Raw genomic sequence first — 16,973 nt, 5'->3', positions numbered from 1 at the left:
GCATCATATACTTCGGCAATGGGACTCTACCACACCATTTTACATGTATCCAAAGCAACATACATTTCGTGTGGGTGGCCCCAGTGGAAAACGAACCCACAAACCTGATGTTGCAAGTGCTTGAGCCACACAGGACCGAGATGGTGCCCAGCTCATTCCCCCTCTTTTCCCCTCCAGGCAACACCGGCTAGGTTTCAGTCACCACCACAGGCCCAGCAGGGTCTCTGGGCATTGACCATGCCAACTCCACAGGGGATCAGATGGGGGAGTTTCACACCACATTTCAGCACTGGCAACCCAGAGAACATTGTGGGCTGGCCCCAGGAATTCACCTGACCACAGCCCCAGGCGCTGGCACCACAAGAGAAAGAGAGAGAGAGACCCGGCCTTCTCTGGTTGGTCAGCAGGTAGGCAAAGATACAGTATTACTATGCATGCAAGAACGTGAATGGTTGTAATCTAAGGAACATTATGAGACTAGCTGAAATAAAACACACTCCTGTTGTTTTCTCAGAGATGTGTGTTAGATGAGGGTTAGATGAGGGTTAGAGGGTTAGATGAGTTGGAACGTCAGCATGAGTGAATGGCTATGCTCTAAGGCTATGGCTGATGAGGTTCTTGTTTTCCAGTGCAGAGTAGATAGTGTGTGAGCTAGAGTCTTATCATGTAGATGAGAGTGGAGGGGAGGGGTGGATAAAATGTGCATCAGGATTGACGTGTGTGTGTGTGTGTGTGTGTGTGTGTGTGTGTGTGTGTGTGTGTGTGTGTGTGTGTGTGTGTGTGTGTGTGTTCGTGCATGCGCAATAAGGGACAGGTAACTGCAGACAGGAAAACCAAAGGATATGCCTAATCCTGCTAAATCCTTCTTAAATGTATGAGTGCTCACATTACTAAAGCCATTATCGTCATATCATGCTATTATGTCATCAACTTTTACAGTTGTACTTAACTATTATCTGTCTGCGCACATACAATCACAAGTCTGTAGATGACTAGGCAGGTAGGACAATGGAGATGCCTCCCACATGTTCAGATGGTGACCTGTTTGAATGAGCTAACTGGGCTGGGTAGCTGCACACTCAGCAGTGTACAGAGCATCTGCACTAATCCCCCTATGATCATCTAAGATCCAGCCTGAGACAGACCTGGCAACCTCCCACACAGGTACAGTCAGAAGATGAGATCTGGCAACCTCCCACACAGGTACAGTCAGAAGATGAGATCTGGCAACCTCCCACACAGGTACAGTCAGAAGATGAGATCTGGCAACCTCCCACACAGGTACAGTCAGAAGATGAGATCTGGCAACCTCCCACACAGGTACAGTCAGAAGATGAGATCTGGCAACCTCCCACACAGGTACAGTCAGAAGATGAGATCTGGCAACCTCCCACACAGGTACAGTCAGAAGATGAGATCTGGCAACCTCCCACACAGGTACAGTCAGAAGATGAGATCTGGCAACCTCCCACACAGGTACAGTCAGAAGATGAGATCTGGCAACCTCCCACACAGGTATAGTCAAAGGACGACCGACCGCCCAAGACAGCAACCGACATAGAAGACCATGACCTTAATGTGTAGCCGTACGCCAACATGGTTTATGCCTTTATCCCAGTCAGCATCTGACAAGGTCTAGAGGAGCGTCATAAACCTGGAGGTTTGAAAAGGATACTTATGATAGATTAACATAGAACTTGTAGACTAGACACATGTTCGATCCTTTAAAAAAATGTTATGTGAAAATAAATCTGTCTGATTCCTATAACTTTACTTTGACAAGCAAACAGACTAGATCAAAGATGACTGCACAGTTGATGCTTTGTTGAGTAATAGTTTACAAAACATTCAGACTAAGTGCCACAGGCCAGGACCAGTCCTAACACTTTTTTTTTTACTCTGGAGAAAATAAATGATTTCCTCTGAAAGAGATCAAAACGACCACGCCACTCTGAGCTCTCGGGTCACCCTGGGTCAGCCAAGGTTACACTTTTCAGGGCAAAACAAATTGGTTATTGTTATCCAGCCTGCCTCGCTGCACTGTTGCCAGGGCCCAAGCAAAATACTTCATTTCAAACCTCCAGTGGAAGCAGGTTCAATTTGATACAAGGGGAAGAAAACACAATTCAACAGGTCAACATTCATACTGTTAACTGGAGGCAATTCCTCTTATTAGTGAGTTACAAATTACCAACATTTTGTACAAAATGAATTACTTAATGGCTCATGATGAACGGTATGGAATATGAAATACATAAAACACAAAATGGAAATTGCATTAGTCTGCATTAGTCATTCATTGCTCATTTATTGCTCTGTGTTATCGCCAAAGAGAAAGCTGTTAAAACGTAATTATTTCCCTCTCGCAAACGGAGAATTCTAATGATATTATATAAATATAAGTCTGACACTAACTAGGAGCATTCTTTCCTATGAGAGAGCAACGTTGCAGACTGTTTCTCCTCCCGTAGTTTTTGCTTTTGGATGAAGGTGCTCACATCACGTCATTCCTTGGCAACAATAGAAAATACAAAAATAAATCCTCATTAAATCCACACCATATGCAGCATAATCCTGTCTGAAACGAAGCAATTAGGTCATTATGATCATCTTACAGGGGGTTATGAAAGAGGATGACGGTAAAGCCCATCAGTTTGTTTTGAAGTCTGTTTGGTCTGCCTGCCTGAAATTAATACAGATGACAACAGGCAGCTAAATGGGGGTCCACCTTATGTTCTCTGGGACCTTTGTTCCCTGGGCCCTATGTTCCCTGGGCCCTATGTTCCCTGGGCCCTATGTTCCCTCAGTATCAACTTAATACATTTCAGTCAAAATTGGCACAACTGCTTATTGTCCAAATAATTTGTATTGTAATCAAATGTGGCCTTTTTTGTGGACGGAGAACATTCAAATAATACCCAGTATGCTTTGAAAGAGTTCATTTTCACATAACATTTTCGTCATTTAGCAGACGCTTTTATCACACCATATTGCCATCACACTTCTGACACCATGCAGTAAATTTGGGGTGATAGGGGGCCACAAAATTGTGAGCCGCTAATAAAAAACAGTATAGAAAAGTAGTTGGTATTTTTAAATTGCGTTATTAGAAAATACATTGCATTTGAGTTCAGGCCAGTGACATACAAATTAAAAATACTCAAAAGTAATTGAAATACGTATTTCAAAAACAGGGAACAGAAATTCTGCTCGTCTCTGTTCCATCATGCAACAGTGGATCAACTTACCAAAACCAAACAACATCAAGGGTGTAAAAAATATAAGGTTGATGGAACATAAGGCAGAGGGCACATAGAGCTGAAGCAACATAGGTTGAGGGAACATAGGTTGATGGAACATAGGGCCCAGGGATCATAGGGCAATGTAAACATAGGTTGAGGGAACATAGGGCTGAGGGAACATGGGGCCCAGAGAACATACAGTGGCAAGAAAAAGTATGTGAGCCCTTTGGAATTACCTGGATTTCTGCATAAATTGGTCATCAAATTTGATCTGATCTTCATCTAAGTCACAACAATAGACAAACATAGTGTGCTTAAAGTAATAGCACACAAAGTATTGTATTTTTCTTGTCTATATTCAATACATCATTTAAACATTCACAGTGTAGGTTGGAAAAAGTATGTGAACCCCTAGGCTAATGACTTCTCCAAAAGCTAATTGGAGTCAGGAGTCAGCTAACCTGGAGTCCAATCAATGAGACGAGATTGGAGGTGTTGGTTAGTGCTGCCTTGCCCTATAAAAAAAACTCACAAAATTTGAGTTTGCTATTCACAAGAAACATTGCATGATGTGAACCATGTCTCGAACTAAAGAGATCTCAGAAGACTTAAGATTAAGAATTGTCTACTTGCATAAAGCTGGAAAGGGTTACAAAATTATCTCTAAAAGCCTTGATGTTCATCAGTCTACGGTAAGACAAATTGTCTATAAATGGAGAAAGTTAATTCTCCCTAGGTGTGGCCGTCCTGCAAAGATGACTGCAAGAGCACAGCGCAGAATGCTCAATGGGGTTAAGAAGAATCCTAGAGTGTCAGCTAAAGACTTCCAGAAATCTCTGGAACGTGCTAACATTTCTGTTGACGAGCCTACGATACTAAACAAGAATAGTGTTCATGGGAGGACACCAAGGAAGAAGCCACTGCTGTCCCAAAAAAACATTGCTGCAAGTCTGAAGTTTGCAAAAGTGCACCTGGATGTTCCACAGCGCTACTGGCAAAATATTCTGTGGACAGATGAAACTACAGTTGAGTTGTTTGGAAGGAACACACAACATTATGTGTGGAGGAAAAAAGGCACAGCACACCAACATCAAAACCTCATCCCAACTGTAAAGTATGGTGGAAGGAGCATCATGTTTGGGACTGCTTTGCTGCCTCAGGGCCTGGACAGCTTGCTATCATCGACGGGAAAATGAATTCTCAAGTTTATCAAGACATTTTGCAGTAGAATGTTAGGCTATCTGCCAATTGAAGCTCAACAGAAGTTGGGAGGAGGCAACAGGACAATGACCCAAAACACAGAAGTAAATCAACAACAGAATGGCTTCAACAGAAGAAAATACGCCTTCTGGAGTGGCCCAGTCAGAGTCCTGACCTCAACCCGATTGAGATGCTGTGATATGACCTCAAAAGAGCAGTTCACACCAGACATCCCAAGAATATTGCTGAACTGAAACAGTTTTGTAAAGAGGAATGGTCCAAAATTCCTCCTGACCATTGTGCAGGTCTGATCCACAACTACAGAAAACGTTTGGTTGAGTTTATTGCTGCCAAGGAGGGTCAACCAGTTATTACATTCAAGGGTTCACATACTTTTCCCACCCTGCACTGTGAATGTTTACACGGTGTGTTCAATAAAGACACGAAAGCGTATAATTCTTTGTGTTTTATTAGTTTAAGCAGACTGTGTTTGTCTATTGCTGTGACTTAGATGAATATCAGACCAAATTTTATGACCAATTTATGCAGAAATCCAGGTATTTCCAAAGGGTTCACATTTTTTTTGCCACCTGTAGGTCTGAAGGAACATAGACATGGTCCCGCTAAACGCAACAGTTGTTAAGTGAGTGGTAGGCTGTGGCTGGACTAATCATGATCTTCCACACTTAAAAGATCATAGTGGATCACACTGCAGTGGAAACCTTTGGAGGCCTTCCTAACACTTTATTCCAATGGTCCTAACCAGACTGCACATCAAAGTAAGGGCAACACCAGCAGTCCAATGAAAGTGGTCTGTAAACAGTATGTTGTCTTCCATCATCACATGATGCATAATAATATAACACAAATCAAATCAAAGTTTACTGGACGTGTACACAGTTCAGCAGATATTATAGCGAGTGCAGCAAAATGCTTGTGTTACTAGCTCCTAACATTCTCGCAAAAATGTTGAACAAGTACACAAATAATAATCAAAAAGTAGAACAATAGGTTACAGCCTCAATCATGACTGCAATTACCACACCGCTCTGTAGTCTCTCACCGTGCCTGTCTGCATATACAGCAGCTCTGAGGAGAGACAAGTCTGCATAGGCTCACACAGACGCCTGCCGAACTACACACCTATCCAGCACAACACTGGACTGCCCTCTAGTGGCAACATGGTGCTCACACAAGCTCTGAAGGTTGACCACTTGTTCATGATCATGTTCACTGCTAAACGTTCTTGAACGTTGCAGATAGAAATACCACAAATAGAGCCGATGTGATTCCTTCTTCTACATGTCAGAGATGCATATTCTACATTGATAGTATATTTCTATCTGAACGTTCCAAAATGTTGCGTCCTGCTGAACATGCCCTATGACAAATGTCAGTGCTCTTCTCATTGGCTCTCTCAATCGCAGTAGCCATTTAGAAAACATGTCAAACAAATGAAAAACAATACCTTATGAATTTATACACTGAGTGTACAAATATTAAGAACACTTTCCTAATATTAAGTAGCACCCACCCCCTTTTTTGCCCTCAGAACAGCCTAAATTTGTCAGGGCGTGGACTCTACAAGGTGTTGAAAGCATTCCCACAGTTGTGTCTAGTTGGCTGGATGTCCTTTAGGTGGTGGACCATTCTTGATACACACGGGAAACTGTTCAGCGTGAAAAACCCAGCAGCATTGCAGTTCTTGACACAAACCGTTGCAAACCAGCTTGCTGGAGTTTTCAGGGACATATTCATTTAGTTAAGTTACCTTCCCTATCCCAGTCTGTTGTCCCCACTTGCTTCAAGATGTCCACCATTGTTCCTGTACACAGGAAAGCGAAGGTAACTTAACTAAATGACTATCACCCCATTGCACTCACTTATCATCATGAAGTGCTTTGAGAGGCTAGTTAAGGATCATATCACCTCCCTCTTACCCGACACCCTAGACCCACTTCAATTTGCATATTACCTTAACAGATCCACAAATGAAGTAATCGCCCCCCTCCTGTACTCCCTGTTCACCCATGACTGCGTGGCCACACATGTCTCCAACTCAATCATCAAGTTTGTTGACAACACAACAGTGGTAGGCCAAATTGACCAGCTTCAATTTGCTTACCGCCCCAATAGATCCACAGACAATGCAATCGGCATCACTCTGCACACTGCCCTATCCCATCTGGACAAGAGGAATACCTACAGTGAGGGAAAAAAGTATTTGATCCCCTGCTGATTTTGTACGTTTGCCCACTGACAAAGAAATGATCAGTCTATAATTTTAATGGTAGGTTTATTTGAACAGTGAGAGACAGAATAACAACAAAAAAATCCAGAAAAACGCATGTCAAAAATGTTATAAATTGATTTGCATTTTAATGAGGGAAACAAGTATTTGACCCCTCTGCAAAACATGACTTAGTACTTGGTGGCAAAACCCTTGTTGGCAATCACAGAGGTCAGATGTTTCTTGTAGTTGGCCACCAGGTTTGCACACATCTCAGGAGGGATTTTGTCCCACTCCTCTTTGCAGATCTTCTCCAAGTCATTAAGGTTTCGAGGCTGACGTTTGGCAACTCGAACCTTCAGCTCCCTCCACAGATTTTCTATGGGATTAAGGTCTGGAGACTGGCTAGGCCACTCCAGGACCTTAATGTGCTTCTTCTTGCAAAAGAGCCTCCAACCTCAGGAGGCTAAAGAAATTTGGCTTGTCACTTGAAAGCATTCTGTCGGGCTGTATCATTACCTGGTATGGCAACTGCACCGCCCGCAACCGCAAGGCTCTCCAGAGGGTGGGGCAGTCTGCCCAACGCATTACCAAGGGCAAACTACCTGCCCTCCAGGACACCTACAGCACCCAATGTCACAGGAAGGACAAAAAGGTAATCAAGGACATCAACCACCCGAGCCACTGCCTGTTCACCCCGCTATCATCCAGAAGGCGAGGTCAGAATAGGTGCATCAAAGCTGGGAACGAGAGACTGAAAAACAGCTTCTATCTCAAGGCCATCAGACTGTTAACCAGCCATCACTAGCACATTAGAGGCTGCTCCCTATAGGCATAGGCTAGGAATCACTGGCCACTTTAAGGAATGGAATACTAGTCACTTTAATAATGTTTACATATCTGGCATTACTCATCTCATATGTATATACTGTATTCTATACTATTTTACGGTATCTTAGTCACTTAATGTTTACATATCTGGCATTACTCATTTCATGTGTATATACTGTTTTCTATGCTATTCTATGGTATCTCTTCACTTAATAATGTTTACATATCTTGCATTACTCATACATGTACAGTTGAAGTCGGAAGTTTACATGCTCTTAGGTTGGAGTCATTAAAACTTGTTTTTCAACGACTCCACAAATTTCTTGTTAACAAACTATAGTTTTCTGCAAGTAGGTTAGGACATCTACTTTGTGCATGACACAAGTATTTTTTCCAACAATTGTTTACAGACAGATTATTTCACTTATAATTCACAGTATCACAATTCCAGTGGATCAGAATTTTACATACACTAAGTTTACATACAATCAGGCTTTTATGGTAGCCTTTAAACAGCGTGGAAAATTCCAGAAAATGATGTCATGGCTTTAGAAGCTTCTGATAGGCTAATTTACATAATTTGAGTTAATTGGAGGAGTACCTGTGGATGTATTTCAAGGCCTACCTTCAAACTCAGTGACTCTTGCTTGACATCTTGGGAATATTAAAAGAAATCAGCCAAGACCTCAGATTTTTTTTTTAGACCTCCACAAGTCTGGTTCATCCTTGGGAGCATTTCCAAACGCCTGAAGGTACCACGTTCATCTGTACAAACAATAGTACGCAAGTATAAACATAATGGGACCACGCAGCCGTCATACCGCTCAGGAAGGAGACACGTTCTGTCTCCTAGAGATGAACGTACTTTGGTGCGAAAAGTGCAAATCAATCCCAGAACAACAGCAAAGGACCTTGTGAAGATGCTGGAGGAAACAGGTACAAAAGTATCTATATCCACAGTAAAACAAGTCCTATATCGACATAACTTGAAAGGCCACTCAGCAAGGAAGAAGCCACTGCTCCAAAACCGCAATAAAAAATCCAGACTATGGTTTGCAAATGCACATGGGGACAAAGATCGTAATTTTTGTAGAAATGTCCTCTGGTCTGATGAAACAAAAATAGAACTGTTTGGCCATAATGACCATCGTTATGTTTGGAGGAAAAAGGGGGAGGCTTGCCAGCCGAAGAACACCATCCCAACCGTGAAACACAGGGGTGGCAGCATCATCACCAAGCGTACTTCCAAAGTTGTGACAAAATGACTTAAGGACAACAAAGTCAAGGTATTGGAGTGGCCATCACAAAGCCCTGACCTCAATTCTATAGAAAATGTGTGGGTCAGAACAGAACAAGCATGTGCGAGCAAGGAGGTCCACAAACCTGACTCAGTTACACCAGCTCTGTCAGGAAGAATGGGCCAAAATTCCCCCAACTTATTGTGGGAAGCTTGTGGAAGTCTACCCGAAACGTTTGACCCAAGATAAACAATTTAAAGGCAATGATACCAAATACTAATTGAGTGTATGTAAACTTCTGACCCACTGGGAATGTGATGAAAGAAATAAAAGCTGAAATAAATAATTTTCTCTACTATTATTCTGACATTTCACATTCTTAAAATAAAGTGGTGATCCTAACTGACCTAAAACAGGGAATTTTTATACGGATTAAATGTCAGGAATTGTGAAAAACTGAGTTTAAATGTATTTGGCTGAGATGTATGTAAACTTCTGACTTTAACTGTACTTAAGTAAAAATAAAGTAAAAAGTACTACTTAAGTGTTTTTTGGGGTATCTGTACTTTACTTAACTATTTATATTTTTTACAACTTTTACTTCACTACATTCCTAAAGAAATTAATGTACTTTTTACTTCATACATTTTCCCTGACACCCAAAAGTAGTCGTTACATTTTGAATGCTTAGCAGGACAGGAAAATAGTCTAATTCACGCACTTATCAAGAGAACATCCCTGGTCATCCCTACTGCCTCTGATCTGGCGGGCTCACTAAACACAAATGCTTTGTTTGTAAATTAAGTCAGAGTGTTGGAGTGGGCCGGCCCCTGGCTAGCCGTAAATAAAATAAAAACTAGAAAATCGTGCCGTCTGGTTTGATTAATATAAGGAATGTGAAATGATTTATACTTTTACTTTTGATACTCGTGTATATTTTAGCAATTACATTGACTTTTGATACCTAAGTATATTTCAAACCAAATACTTTTAGACTTTTACTCAAGTAGTATTCTGCTTAGTGACTTCCACTTTTACTTGAGTCATTTTCTATTAAGGTATCTTTCCACCACTGAGCATCAAAGCTGGGACTGAGAGACTGAAAAATAACAACTATCCCCAGGCAATCAGACTGTTAAATAGTCACCACTAGCCGGCCACCGCCCAGTACCCTGCCCTGAAATTAGTCACAGTTACTAGCCGGTTACCACCCAGTACGATAACCTTCACCTTAGAGATTGCTGCCCTATGTACATATGTAACAGTTTTGCTTCTTTCCCTCTCCTCGCCCCTACCTGGGCTCGAACCAGGGACCCTCGCCACACATCAACAACTGACACGAATCATCGTTACCCATCGCTCCACAAAAGCCGCAGCTCTTGCGTAGGGGAACAACTACTTCAAGGTCTCAGAGCGAGTGACGTCACCGATTGAAACGCTATTAGCGCGCACCCCACTAACTAGCTAGCCATTTCACATCGGTTACATATAGTCATTGAACACTGGTGACTTTTTTAAAAGTTTACATACTGTTTTACCCACTTCATATGTATATAGTGTATTCTAGTCAAGGCTCATCTTACATACAGTGCATTCGGAAAGTATTCAGACGCCTTGACATTTTCCACATTTTGTTACGTTACAGCCTTATTCTAAAATTGATTCAATTGTTTTTTTCCTCATAAATCTTCACACAACACCCCATAATAACAAAGCAAAAACAGGTTTCTGGATTTTTTTATAGTGTTTTAAATATAAAAACAGAAATATCACATTTACATAAGTATTGATACCCTTTACTCAGTACTTTGTTGAAGCACCTTTGGCAGCGATTACAGCCTTGAGTCTTCTTGGGTATGAGCTTCGCACACCTGTATTTGGGAAGATTCTCCAATTATACTCTGCAGATCCTCTCAAGCTCTGTCAGGTTGGATGGGGAGCATCGCTGCAAAGCTATTTTCAGGTCTCTTCAGAGATGTTCGATCGGGTTCAAGTCTGGGCTCTGGCTGGGCCACTCAAGGACATTCAAAGACTTGTCACGAAGCCACTCATTCATTGTCTTGGCTGTGTGCTTAGGGTCATTGTCCTGTTGGAAGGTTAATTTTCACCCCAGTGTGAGGTCCTGTGCGCTCTGGAGCAGGTTTTCATCAAGGATCTCTCTGTACTTTGCTCCATTCATCTTTCCATCGATACTGACTAGTCTCCCAGTCCCTACCGCTGAAAAAACATCCCCACAGCATGATGCTGCCACCCCCATGCTTCACCATAGGGATGGTGCCAGGTTTCTTCCAGATGTGACGCTTGGCATTCAGGCCAAAGAGTTCCATCTTGGTTTCATCAGACCAGAGAATCTTGTTTCTCATGGTATTTGGGTCCTTCAGGTACCTTTTGGCAAACTCCAAGTGGGCTGTCATGTGCCTTTAACTGAGGAATGGCTTCTGTCTGGCCACTCTACCATAAAAGCCTGATTGGTGTAGTGCTGCAAAGATGGTTATCCTTCTGGAAGGATCTCCCATCTCCACAGAGGAACTCTGGAGCTCTCTCAGAGTGACCATCGGGTTCTTGTTCACCTACCTGACCAAGGTCCTTCTCCACCGATTGCTCAGTTTGGCCGGGCGGCCAGCTCTAGGAAGAGTCTTGGTGGTTCCAAACTTCTTCCATTTAAGGATGATGGAGGCCACTGTGTTCTTGGGGACCTTCAATGCTGTTTTGGTACCCTTCCCCAGATCTCTAACTCGCCACAATCCTGTCTCGGAGCTCTACGGCCAATCCCTTCGACCTCATGGCTTGGTTTTTGCTCTGACATGCACTGTCATCTGTGTGACCTTATATAGACAGGTGTGTGCCTTTCCAAATAATTTACAATCAATTGAATTTACCACAGGTGGACTCCAATCAAGTTGTAGAAACATGTCAATGATAATCAATGGAATCAAATCAAAGTTTATTTGTCACGTGCGCTGAATACAACAGGTGTAGACCTTACAGTGAAATGCTTACTTACACCAACAGTGCAAAAAAGGTATTAGGTGAACAATAGGTATAGTGGGGGGGAAAAGTATTTGATCCCCTGCTGATTTTGTACGTTTGCCCACTGACAAAGAAAGGATCAGTCTATAATTTTAATGGTAGGTTTATTTGAACAGAGACAGAATAACAACAAAATAATCCAGAAAAATGCATGCCAGAAATGTTATAAATTGATTAGCATTTTATTGAGGGAAATAAGTATTTGACCCCCTCTCAATCAGAAAGATTTCTGGCTCCCAGGTGTCTTTTATACAGGTAACGAGCTGAGATTAGGAGCACACTCGTAAAGGGAGTAGCTTGTTACCTGTAACAAAGACACCTGTCCACAGAAGCAATTAATCAATCAGATTCCAAACTCTCCACCATAGCCAAGACCAAAGAGCTCTCCAAGGATGTCAGGGACAAGATTGTAGACCTACACAAGGCTGGAATGGGCTACAAGACCATCGCCAAGCAGCTTGGTGAGAAGGTGACAACATTTGGTGCGATTATTCACAAATGGAAGAAACACAAAAGAACTGTCAATATCCCTCGGCCTGGGGCTCCATGCAAGATCTCACCTCGTGGAGTTGCAATGATCATGAGAATGGTGAGGAATCAGCCCAGAACTACACGGGAGGATCTTGTCAATGATCTCAAGGCAGCTGGGACCATAGTCACCAAGAAAACAATTGGTAACACACTACACCGTGAAGGACTGAAATCCTGCAGCGCCCGCAAGGTCCCCCTGCTCAAGAGTACATATATATGCCCATCTGAAGTTTGCCAATGAACATCTGAATGACTCAGAAGACAACTGGTGAAAGTGTTGTGGTCAGATGAGACCAAAATGGAGCTCTTTGACATCAACTCAACTCGCCGTGTTTGGAGGAGGAGGAATGCTGCCTATGACTCCAAGAACACCATCTCCACCGTCAAACATGGTGGTGGAAACATTATGCTCTGGGGGTGTTTTTCTGCTAAGGGGACAGGACAACTTCACCACATCAAAGGGAAGATGGACGGGGCCATGTACCGTCAAATCTTGTGTGAGAACCTCCTTCCCATTGAAAATCGGTCGTGGATGGGTATTCTAGCATGACAATGACCCAAAACACACGGCCAATGCAACAAAGGAGTGGCTCAAGAAGAAGCACATTAAGGTCCTGGAGTGGCATAGCCAGTCTCCAGACCTTAATCCCATAGAAAATCTGTGGAGGGAGATGAAGGTTCGAGTTGCCAAACGTCAGCCTTGAAACCTTAATGACTTGGAGAAGATCTGCAAAGAGGAGTGGGACAAAATCCCTCCTGAGATGTGTGCAAACCTGGTGGCCAACTACAAGAAACATCTGACCTCTGTGATTGCCAACAAGGGTTTTGCCACCAAGTACTAAGTCATGTTTTGCAGAGGGGTCAAATACTTATTTCCCTCACTAAAATGCAAATCATTTTATAAAATTTTTGACATGCGTTTTTCTGGATGTTTTTGTTGTTATTCTGTCTCTCACTGTTCAAATAAACCTACTATTACAATTATGGACTGATCATTTCTTTGTAAGTGGGCAAACGTACAAAATCAGCAGGGGATCAAATACTTTTTTCCTCCACTGTAAGTAAAGAAATTAAAAACAACAGTAAAAAGACAATGGAAAATAACAGTAGCGAGGCTATAACAGATGCGAGGAGTAGTATGTACATGTAGATATGGTTAAAGTGACTATGCATATATGATAATCAGAGAGTAGCAGTAGCGTAAAAGAGGGGTTGGAAGTGGTGGGTGGCAGGACACAATGCAGATAGCCCGGTTAGCCACTGTGCAGGGGCACTGGTTGGTCAAGCCAATTGAGGTTGTATGTACATGAATGTATAGTTAAAGTGACTATGCATATATGATAAACAGAGAAAAGCAGCAGCGTAAAAGAGGGGTTGGGGGGGCACACAATGCAAATAGTCCAGGTAGTATTTGATTACCTGTTCAGGAGTCTTATGGCTTGGGGGTAAAAACTGTTGAGAAGCCTTTTTGTCCTAGACTTGGCACTCCGGTACCGCTTGCCATGCGGTAGTAGAGAGAACAGTCTATGACATCGGCGGCTGGGGTCTTTGACAATTTTTAGGGCCTTCCTCTGACACCGCCTGGTGTAGAGGTACTGGATGGCAGGAAGCTTAGCCCCAGTGATGTACTGGCCCGTACGCACTCCCCTTAGTGGTGACTTGCGGTCGGAGGCCGAGCAATTGCCGTAACAGGCAGTGATGCAACCAGTCAGGATGCTCTCGATGTTGCAGCTGTAGAACCTTTTGAGGATCTGAGGACCCATGCGAAATATTTTTAGTTTCCTGAGGGGGAATAGGCTTTGTCGTGCCCTCTTCACGACTGTCTTGGTGTGTTTGGACCATTCTAGTTTGTTGTTGATGTGGACACCAAGGAACTTGAGGCTCTCAACCTGCTCCAATACAGCCCCGTCGATGGGAATGGGGGCGTGCTCGGTCCTCCTTTTCCTGCAGTCCACAATCATCTCCTTAGTCTTGGTTACGTTGAGGGATAGGTTGTTATTCTGCCACCACCCGGCCAGGTCTCTGACCTCCTCCCTATAGGCTATATCGTCGTTGTCGGCGATCAGGCCTACCACTGTTGTGTCGTGTGCAAACTTAATGATGGTGTTGGAGGTGTGCCTGGCCATGCAGTCGTGGGTGAACAGGGAGTACAGGAGGGGACTGAGCAAGCACCCCTGAAGGGCTCCAGTGTTGAGGATCTGCGTGCCAGATGTTTTGCTACCTACCCTCACCACCTGGGGATGGCCCGTCAGGAAGTCCAGGATCCAGTTGCAGAGGGAGGTGTTTAGTCCCAGGATCCTTAAGTTAGTGATGAGCTTTGAGGGCACTATGGTTTTAAACTATGAGCTGTAGTCAATGAATAGCATTCTCACGTAGGTGTTCCTTTTGTCCACGGGGAAAGGGCAGTGTGGAGTGCAATAGAGATTGCATCATCTGTGGATCTGTTTGAGTGGTATGCAAATTGGAGTGAGTCTAGGGTTTCTGGGATAATGGTGTTGATGTGAGCCATTACCAGGTTTTCAAAGCACTTCATGGCTATGGACGTGAGTGCTACGGGTCTGTAGTCATTTAGGCAGGTTGCCTTCGTGTTCTTGGGCACAGGGACTATGGTGGTCTTCTTGAAACATGTTGGTATTACAGACTCAATCAAGGACATGTTGAAAATGTCAGTGAAGGCACCTGCCAGTTGGTCAGCACATGCCGGAGCACACGTCCTGGTATTCCGTCTGGCTCCGCAGCCTTGTGAATGTTGACCTGTTTAAAGGTCTTACTCACGTCGGCTATGGAGAGCGTGATCACACAGTCATCCGGAACAGCTGATGCTCTCATGCATGCCTGTGTTGCTTGCCTCGAAGCGAGCATAGAACTGATTTAGCTCGTCTGGTAGGCTCGTGTCAATGGGTAGCTCGCGGCTGTGCTTCCCTTTGTAGTCTGTAATAGTTTGCAAGCCCTGCCACATAAGATGAGCGTCAGAGCCAGTGTAGTACGATTCAACCTTAGCCTTGTATTTGACGCTTTGCCTGTTTGATGGTTCGTCGGAGGGCATAGCAGGATTTCTTATAAGCTTCCGGGTTAGAGTCCTGCACCTTGAAAGCGGCAGCTCTACCCTTTAGCTCAGTACGAATGTTGCCTGTAATCCATGGCTTCTGTTTGGGGTATGTACGTACAGTCACTGTGGGGACCACGTCCTCGATGCACTTATTGAGAAAGCCAGTGACTGATGTGGTGTACTCCTCATTGCCATCGGAAGAATCCCGGAACATGTTCCAGTCTGTGATAGCAAAACAGTCCTGTAGTTTAGCATCTGCTTCATCTGACCACTTTTTTATAGACAGAGTCACTGGTGCTCCCTGCTTTAATTTTTGCTTGTAAGCAGGAATCAGGAGGATAGAATTGTGGTCGGATTTACCAAATGGAGGGCGAGGGAGAGCTTTGTACGCGTTTTTGTGTGTGGTGTACAGGTGATCTAGAATTATTGAAACTATTGTTTACAAATATGCACAGACCGCGCCCCCCCCCCCCCCCCCCCCGTCTTACAGCGTATATCCCGTTAGCTGAATATCCATGTCATCATTCAGCCACGATTCCGTGAAACATAAGATATTACAGTTTTTGATGTCCTTTTGGTAGGATATTTGTGATCGTACCTCGTCTAATTTATTGTCCAATGATTGCACGTTGGCGAGTAATATTGACGGTAATGGCAGCTTTCCCACTCGCCTTCTGCGGATCCTTACGAGGCACCACGCTCTGTGTCCTGTGTACCTGCGTCTCTTCCTCTTGCAAATAACTGGAATGTTGGCCTTGTGGGTGTTCGGAGAATGTCCTGCTTGTTGAAGAAAAAATCTTTGTCTAGTCCATCTAGGCTGAGGTGAGTGATTGCTGTCCTGATATCCAGAAGCTCTTTTTTCCGTAAGATACGGTGGCAGAAACATTATGTACAAAATAAGTTACAAATAACGCGAAAAAACCCCACATAATAGCACAATTGGTTGGGTGCCGTAAAACTGCTGCCATTTCTTCCGTCGTATAGCAGGATGCACCTGAGCTCAATTTCGAGTCTCATAGCAAAGGGTCTGAATACTTATGTAAATAAGGTATTTCTGTTTCTATTTCTTATACATTTGCAAAAAAATTCACAAAAACTGTTTTCTCTTTGTCAATATGGGGTATTGTGTGTAGATTGATGAGGAAAACAATGAATTTAATCAGTTTTGGAATAAGGCTGTAACGTAACAAAATGTGGAAAAAGGGAAGGGTTCTGAAAAACGTTCCAAATGCACTGTAACTACTGCTGTACACACTTTTTCTATTCATATACTGTCCATACCATCAGTAAGCATTTCACGCTAAGGTCTACACCTGTTGTATTCGGCACATGTGACAAATAAAATTTGATTTAATACTGTCTTACACACCATTATATACAGTACCAGTCAAACGTTTGGACACACCTACTCATTCAAGGGTTTTTCTTTATTTTTACTATTTTCTACATTGTACCAGCCAACAAGTGCTCATCATATGTGGGAACACCTACTCATTCCGTTTTTCTTTATTTTTACTATTTTACATTGAAGCAGCTAACAAGTGCTCAGCATATGTGGGAACTCCTTCAAGACTGTTGGACAAGCATTCCAGGTGAAGCTGGTTGAGAGAATGCCAAGAGTG

This window comes from Salmo salar, chromosome 13, assembly GCF_965601325.2.
Source record: "Salmo salar chromosome 13, fSalSal1, whole genome shotgun sequence".
NCBI classification, from domain to species: Eukaryota; Metazoa; Chordata; class Actinopteri; order Salmoniformes; family Salmonidae; genus Salmo; species Salmo salar.
This window is presented reverse-complemented; position numbering follows the sequence as displayed.